This window comes from Strongylocentrotus purpuratus, unplaced genomic scaffold (genome assembly GCF_000002235.5).
Source record: "Strongylocentrotus purpuratus isolate Spur 01 unplaced genomic scaffold, Spur_5.0 spur5_scaffold_8, whole genome shotgun sequence".
In the NCBI taxonomy this organism is placed as follows: Eukaryota; Metazoa; Echinodermata; class Echinoidea; order Camarodonta; family Strongylocentrotidae; genus Strongylocentrotus; species Strongylocentrotus purpuratus.
Window position 1 is genome coordinate 17,322,142 of NW_022145614.1, and position 8,595 is coordinate 17,330,736.

Below are 8,595 nucleotides of genomic sequence, written 5' to 3' on the forward strand. Positions count from 1 at the left end.
GTTTACCACATTATTGTTTGAAAAATACTCACAACTTCTCTAAAACACCCTCCTTTTTTCTTCTTTCCAAACAGTTGACTTATCATAGCCCTTTCCATGGCACCTCTCATGTCTTCTTCATTGCTTTCAGAAAGGAGCCTCCTTTTCTCTGAAAACAAAAAAAGAAGAAATATGACAATGTAAGATTTGGTCTATGTGAATTGTACAGACAAATTAGAAACAAGATTCAAAACACTTTCCAAGGATAATTGAAAATAGTTGCTCTTTTAAACACATTTCAATGAGTGGGTCTGCCTGGCATAAGTATTAACTTGACAAATATTGAATGAAACAAGTACAGGAGACAATAGTATTTTCATGAATTTTCAATTAAACATGAGTCTAATTTGGGAATTCAAATAACCAATATGACACCTTAATATGAGGGTGAAACCACATAGCATGCACACAAGAATTTCTTACCAAAGGTTTGCTCTTTGTGGGCTTGGTGGCATATAAGATGGGTCATCGTCCTTTAAGTAAAAAGAAGCAAACAAATTCATTTCATAAATCACTTATACTAAAAAAAAGATGAAGATGTGTATCTGTTTATGAATTTATGAATGTATATATATGCAAACCTCAACCAATATAGAAAAGAGACAGAAAATGAGAAATTGCAATTAAACTATGCATAGAAGGCATGAAGCAGCTTTATTATACAAACATGACTTATTGACTTATATTGAAAATATATTGCTATTTAACTCTTTCTTAAAGGTACTATGTCCCTTTTGCAGCCAACCTCAAATTCTGTATAACTTTGCAGGAATTATGAATATGTCATGTATGTCCTATCTGTGAAATGTAAACGTTAGCAGTGCCCTAATATTCAAATTATGTAAGGAAATCTGTTTACTTGCTAGAGTTCACTGTCAGACACCATTGAGTGACTGACTGGCTTTTTTCTTCTTTGGTAATAACATAGTACATACAATGAGCTTTAAACAGTACATGAGCATTTGTCTACATCAATAACCCACTTCTTGTGATGGCCAAAATTAAACTGATTGAATCTTTGCGCAGCATAAAACGTATGACCATTCGGTACATTGGTCCGAAAATGAAGATTTTTTTACTTATTGGCTCTATAGCTCCTAAGTCAATTTGACAACTAATAGTCGTTATTTTCCCACTTGAAGACATTTTCGAGCCCCACCTTTTTTAGGGAAGTTCTAAATTAGTATTATCTTTCAAATGCCATTGGAATTTAACCTTTTCATTTTTTTGGCCTGCAAATGGGACATAGTACCTTTAATGGTCATTTTACAATGAAAGTCTGTGATTATTCTCACTGTGTGGCAGGAGCTGACTAAAATGTAAAGACGAGCAGGTAGAAGCTATGAGCTCACTTCATCTTATTCAAGACATTATGGCCAATATTATACTTATTGCTAATCCGACGCTGGGTTTAAGCTTGATCTAAAGACGAGTTTAACAAAGAGACTAATTAAACCACACTAGCAACGACTTAGAATGAGGTGTAAGCTGTCTCTTTGCTTAAAGGTAAAGACCAGTATTGGAAACGCCCCAATTTCAAAAAATGAAATGGAAGCTCTCATTACCAATCATGTGAAAGAATATGTTTGACTAATACATGATGATAAAAAATTTGCTGGGAAACCGCCTACTAATTCATATATTTGGTAAATTTGTTTCTCTCATGGTCTGTGAGAGATATAGGGTAGTCCCATATACATCTTTCTGTGTATAGTGCTTGTAACTTTACGAAGAATGGGCCAAATTTCTTATCATTTTGATGATTCCAGAACCTTGCAGATGCTAGATGCTAGATGATCAACCTTTTCTGATCGATTCCACGACGTTTCTTTCACAATACAATCGCATGACCATAACTGGTCTTTACCTTTAACATGATTAGACCAATCAAGGCCATTAAATATATAAGTGTTCAGAATTATGTGTATCCCATTTACATTCGGCATAATGGCATTACTTTTCACAGTTAATACATTGAAATATTAGTATTTTAACAGCATAATATTCATACATACATTTCTTACAGTAGATATGATGGAGGCGGCAACACAACAGGAAGGGGCCGATGAGTTGCTTGGTCTAGGGGTAGGACTAGGAGGTAATGCGTCATTCTTTCAAATCAAAGATACAAAAAAGATAATTTTACTTTCAAAATAACTTCAAAATTACTTTAAAATCGTATTACTTCTCATGAATAAAGTCAGCTGATTCAATTGGTTAATGATCTGATCATTTGCACACGGCTCCATTGCTACGACCCCTACCTCAACCAACATAGTAAACAACCTAGCCAATCTACAAGTACACAGATGTAGGTTTCCCAATGTGCAAACTATCTGGGGGATAAAACTATCCATGCAAAAGAGAACATATATGTGACGAAAAGAAGGACATGAATGACAGGAAGTAGGTATCAAAATTAGTCTAGGGGTGACAAAACAGTACTAAATTGTACTACAAAACACCTTCCACCCTCACTTTACATTTTGAAAAGAATGACAGATGACTGCCTTTTTAAACATAAATACACAGTCAAACCTGCTTTAGTGACCACCTGTCTACAAAGACCACCTGTCTACAAAGGCCACACTTGTTGTTTCCCTTGAAAATGGGTTTCTCATTGAACCATGTACTAAAGTAACCTGTCTACAAAGACCACCCGTCTACAAAGGCCACTTTTTGTGTTTCCCTTGGGTGGTCGCTATAGACAGGTTTGACTGTAATTCAAAACAAACAAAGTCATGTCAAAGTTAACTTACTTCATAAAGAAGGGTCCTCCTGACTGTCTCCCTGGCTCCTACATTATAAGTTGTCTTCTGCCTCCAGGCATAGTACTGGGCCGTGGTTCAAACACTATATGCCTTGTAGTTTGCTAGTCTTTTCCACTTACCGGGAGACAGCCTGCAAATTTTTTATTTTGTTTAAATGTAAAAGATGACTGTAAGAATGCATTTCTAGGTATTATGATCAAAATCATTACAAAATATCAATTATTTTTTTTCGAAAATGAAATAAAATAACCATATACTATACTTTTACAGAGCATTAAGCTTCACAGGTTCTGTGGATGCAGACATGCAATGTAACTAATGCATATTGCAATCATAATGACCAAATTTGCGCAGGACATTCGAGTTAATGGACCAATTAATCCCACAAAATTTCAGTTGAGTGGAATAATCAATTAAAAGCCAACTGTAGTCTATTCCCAATTATTTTGAAAATCTAAATCTTTATTGATAAGATTATTTTTTGGTATCATAATATTGAAATTACTTGCTACAAATTGTTTTGTCTTAAATACTTCACAGTTCATTTGTGAAGTATTTGCTTTGGGAGTACTGTGGTATATTAGTGAAGGCTCTTGACTCTAATAGTAGAGATCCTTGATTGGATTCAGTCTCGGTGCTAATACATCCTTGGACAAGGTGTTTTACCCACATTTGTCCCTCTTGACCCAGGTTCTAAATGGACACCTGGCAGTGCTGGGGTAATAAAAATAGCAGGGCCCTCAGAGCAAACATTATTAATCTGATGAGGCTAACCTGAGTAAATATACCATATTATTATAATTTGATATTCCCTTGGTTGAGTTTAGTTCAGCAAAAAGTAAATGAAAAGTAAAGCACCATCCTCTTCCTCAGAGAAAAGTTGATTAAACTTCTCAGTTATCTCCTGAACAGGAGAACCAGTGCAAAGATATTTTCTGTCAATGCCACTTGTTGTCACAGGAGAGTATGAATTAGATTCAATAGAATGTCTTATTTTGCCATCATTTTCTCAACAAGCATTCATCATAATTTTGATATAATTTCAGGGTACATATTGCAAATGAAATCAGTTGTGTTTAACTTTTCAAGATCTGTTGAAGTGATTTACTTTACCTCAATCACTTGCTTCCCATCTTGATTTTTGGCGTTCTGCTCATGATCTACTTGCATCTTGGCGACAACATCACTTCGTGGGCTCCATTTGTCAGCAAAATAAGAATCAAGTCGTCCCGTAGCATTTTTAGTTTGGGCCAGCTTACTGATGCTTCATGCCTTAGTTGATCTAATTCAAATACAGAAAAGTGAGAAAAGAGAAAGGAAAAATATCATAACATACATGCACATATCTTACATTAACGTATCCTGCAATTTGAAAAATAGTTGTGGATATACTTCTCCACAATTTTAAAGATAATATGATAATGTTAATCAAGAGTACCTGATAGTAATACGATGCTTACACATCACTGGCAATGCTCTCTCTTTAAGTGTAGCAAACTTTGCAAAGGACCTCTTTACGGGTTCTGTCTCTAATTGTCATTAGAGGACATCAAACAAAAGCATTTCTTCTCTTGATACCCATTAACGACTAAGAATTGAATTGAATATGAAAAATTAGCAAAAGATGGAAATATTGATAATCAGGTGACATGAGGAGGTATTCAACAATAAAAACAATACATGTGCACTTTATGAATTAAAAAAAGGAAACCATGTTATGGTACATGTTTTAATAGTGTACAGTAAATACTTTACACACCTGTAATTCCTGTCCTTGAAAAGGTTTTGCAAGGCTCCAGATGGTGTACTTATGTATTTTAGGCAGTGCATCAAGGTTCTTTCTCTGCTTTGGCTTTGGCATTTCTGGTCTGTAGCATGAAACAAAGCAAATGACACTTTTATTCATACCTGTTATACGGAAATCATATTTCTTTCTCAAGTTTTTCATTATTTACTTGCCTTGTTAATATTATGAAACAAATACACATTACAATGATTCTTCTTTCTTGTATGTTCCAAGGGAAATAATAGAAAACAATATAGAAATATGGTTTTATATCCGCTTATTACTACGTCAGTAACTTTGTATAAGAAAGAGGGTATAAAAAACAAAGCACAAGAATTATCATGAATCATTAAAATGCAATAATGAAATAGTTGCCAATGGAAAGAGAAAATTATTTAGGCAAGACAACATTTGTAAACATCCAGTCACATTTGTCTAACAGTCTATCAGATGATTTTCATTCTAACAAATAGAATCCACTTCATTATAGAATTTTCTAACAGAAGTGTAATTATATAATGTGTTGTCGAATACTAACCTTGCATGAATTTTTTTTCTCTCGTCCTTGCTCATCCCATGAACCGAAGAGAGGTGATTGGACAATCGGGTCAAATTTTTGGCTGTACATAGTGGGCAGTCTTTCGGTCTTTCCTGAAAACTGCCTCCTTCACTTCCCGAATGCTGTGTTCTCTTTGTATGGGAATCCTACAGGAAGAAAATTGAATTGATTGAATGGGTAATGCTTTTCATATGTTAACAATTGTTTTCATCACATATAAATAATTATTAAAACAATTTAGTTATGCATGCTCTGAATAAAAAATGATGCTCGTTAAGATGCCCAGCATATGGATTGAGGAAAACAAATTAATGTAATTCCTAATATTACTGATATTATAGCATGAAGGGGTCATGTGAGTTCCTTTTTTACACTCTGTTTGAAGAGCAGTAGTTTTCCTGATTTTCCATTTTTTTGTGCCAACAAGGGCATATTGGCTAATAATGTGGATAATCTTATTACGCATATACATTTGTTATTGTGCAAAGACCACTTGCTTGTTTCTCATTGCTGATTCTGAAATGTAACAAATTATTATTCTGAAGCAAAAAAACATGTAAACATGGCTCAAATTCCTTTTGTAACAATCTGTTGGATTAACAAAAGTATCATAACAAATTTAGCAAATTTACACAAAAACAAATAAAATTGGAAGTATGCTTTACTTAGCACGTGCAGCAAGAAAATATTTTGTTCAAATCAAATCAAATTGAATTGACTGTAGGCCTACCTTCCTGAAAAGAAATTCTGATAGATTACATCTGTAAGAGGGTCGTTGCAGCTAGCTTTCAGTGAACCATGCGTGACCTTCTCCCCTCTTATACTAGGTAAGCAGGGCTTAGTTTTTATTATGTTTTTAAATTGTTATATTTGATAAAATTGCTATGTTTTGTTCATATCCTGGTTAAACAAATTAGTATAACTACAGACTCTATAAGGCTTATGAATATGTTCAAAGAACATGATATTTATCGAAAATAATATCGCTAGTGACATTCGTTTGTCTCGCAATGTATGGTCAACAAGGGATCTAAAAGATCACGACATTCATACATACATTGCGAGACAAACGAATGTCACTAGGGTTATTATTTTTGATACGTTATATCTGCAATGAGTAAAGCAACATGATATTTGTTTACAGAAAGGTGTAATTTAAGAATGTTACGTTATAGCGGTGTGCCCAGACAAAATGAAGGGCACCAACTCAACTCCTCAGGCTGATATTGTCATCTGTGTTGTCCGAAGTCTTCATGCCCCCACTCATTCCGGCAACTTGTCTCAATTCACCCCCCCCCTCCCCCCCCCTATATCCTCAGTGGAAGCGCAGTGCAAGGCCCAATTGACCGTATGCACAAATGCATTCTACAAGTACCATGTACATGCAGGCATAGCCTACTACGCATCCAATTCATCTACGTGTAATCAAAGAGATGATAAGTCACAGCCTCTTAACATTACGCAGGGCTTAAATTAATCCAAGGCCATCCAAGGCCAGGCCTTGGATGCCCCTTTGATTGGCCTCAATGCCCCTCTCATTGGCCTTGGAGATTTTTTGTGCCCTTTCCAATTCTTCCCATTGGTGCTGTAATATAGGAATGTGCCCTACAGAAAAGTGGCCTTGCCCTAAAAATGTTGAAATTTAAGGCCTGATTACGTAACATCTTTCTCGCCTTAGATTACACCTTTCTGTAAACAAATATCCTATTCCTTGAACATATTCATAAGCCTTATATTATACTAATTCGTTTAAACCAGGATGTGAACAAAACATAGCAGCAATTTGATCAAATATAACAATTCAAACACAAATAAAACCCTAAGCCTTGCTTACCTATTATAAGCGGGATGAAGGATATGGTTCACTGAAAGCCTGCCACCAATGCGCCCTCTTACACATCTATTTAGTGATGTTTAAAAATACAAACTAAAAACTATTTTGACGTAGATTGTAGTGTAACATTTGTAATTGTCATGCAACCAACACAATAATTCATATTTTTTTATCAGATTTCCATGTGTTTAAAAGATAACATATCAATGATATCCCAGCTGCAAATGACCATATCTCATCAAAATTTTAGTTAGTTTTTAACGACAAAGCGGTGACTGCCACTATTTTTGTAATTCATGTGGTCACTGGTGCTGTTAATAGTTTTACTATTACTAGATCTAGCTAGCCTAGGCTCTAGGCTACTAATGATGACAGTAAATTATCCGTTCACAGAATTACCCAGTCTTCTTCTTCTTCTTCTTGGTTTCCTCCAGGTTTGGAGAACTGCGGAGTGTATCCTTCGCAGAATAAGTAAATAGATAGTAGAGACAATACAAAACTGGGTATATAATATCAAAGATCACAAGACATGTAGATGACAGCTTATGCAGGAGCTGCTTTGTTCACAACAGAACGTTTACTGTGCATATCTAAGATGAATGTTAGGGATGCAGCATGATAATCCAGGGCCTGGGCAGTTATGGGTGGGTCGTCGTTAACTCCAAGGAGGATGAGATTTGTGATGACGACGGCCACGAGATGAGGAGGAACTATGTGATGGGCAGCCCTATAAGGTCAGACTTGAAACTGAAGCTATTACTCATTTATTGCTTAATCTTAAAGTATATGTGTCCCAAAACTCTCATCAAATTTTGAGCAAAAGCATTTTTAATTTCTACAACTACAAGAAAAGGTGGCAGTGCAGTGTAATTTTTGTCTTTTGACATTTCAAAAACAAATGTACCCATGCAGCACACTCATTCAATTTACGCGCAGTTCATGATTATTTTTTTTACATGAAAGACACCTATACATGGCACTTTAATCTGGGAAATCCTTGAAAGCTGTACTCAAAGTTTTAATTAGGCATTCCAATTTCTAGTTAGGTCTAAATCTTAATCACACAGAAACGGACATATGGGCCAACAACTAAACAAGATCTAACGATACACTCAACATTGCAGTTAACTAGATTTAATAATGCCTTTACATTCAGTTTACACTTTTCTCCTGGCCCATTTTGATGATAGAACTTAGAATGACATTGAACATACTTAGAAAGTTACCAAGGACATGATTCAGTATTAAGTTAGATCAACTTAACGTCTTGCTTCTGCGCAGATATTAGTCGCACGATGAAGCACCGCATGATGAATGATACATGGTACGCGTACATATGGCTAATCTGGCCTATTTAATTTTGATCTCCACACACCAACTTAACGCTACCTCTTACTACTTACTTGCTCCCAGTCGATGATGGCGTGATCATTGAATTAGGACGCCCGGCGATTCAAAAAATGAGGGCATAGTTTCCAAAAAAATGCACACTACATAAAATTTTGGGCACAGTTCATACAGTTTTTGGTGCAAAGTACATTGGGATATCTCTCTCTCTCTCTCTCTCTCTCTCTCTCTGTCTCTCTCTCTGTCTCTCTCTTTCTGT

The 8,595-nt window shown here is 35.4% G+C and overlaps 1 long non-coding RNA gene across 1 annotated transcript; it reads right to left on the minus strand.

Moving 5' to 3' along the window:
• Positions 1 to 462: 462 nt before the first annotated feature.
• LOC115920130 lies at positions 463 to 8,324 on the minus strand. The gene is made up of 7 exons (XR_004062186.1): positions 8,204 to 8,324; positions 5,135 to 5,301; positions 4,570 to 4,678; positions 3,924 to 4,092; positions 2,799 to 2,940; positions 2,055 to 2,150; positions 463 to 512 (listed from the first exon to the last, which is right to left on the minus strand). It is a non-coding gene; the product is annotated as an uncharacterized LOC115920130 (long non-coding RNA).
• Positions 8,325 to 8,595: the final 271 nt, after the last annotated feature.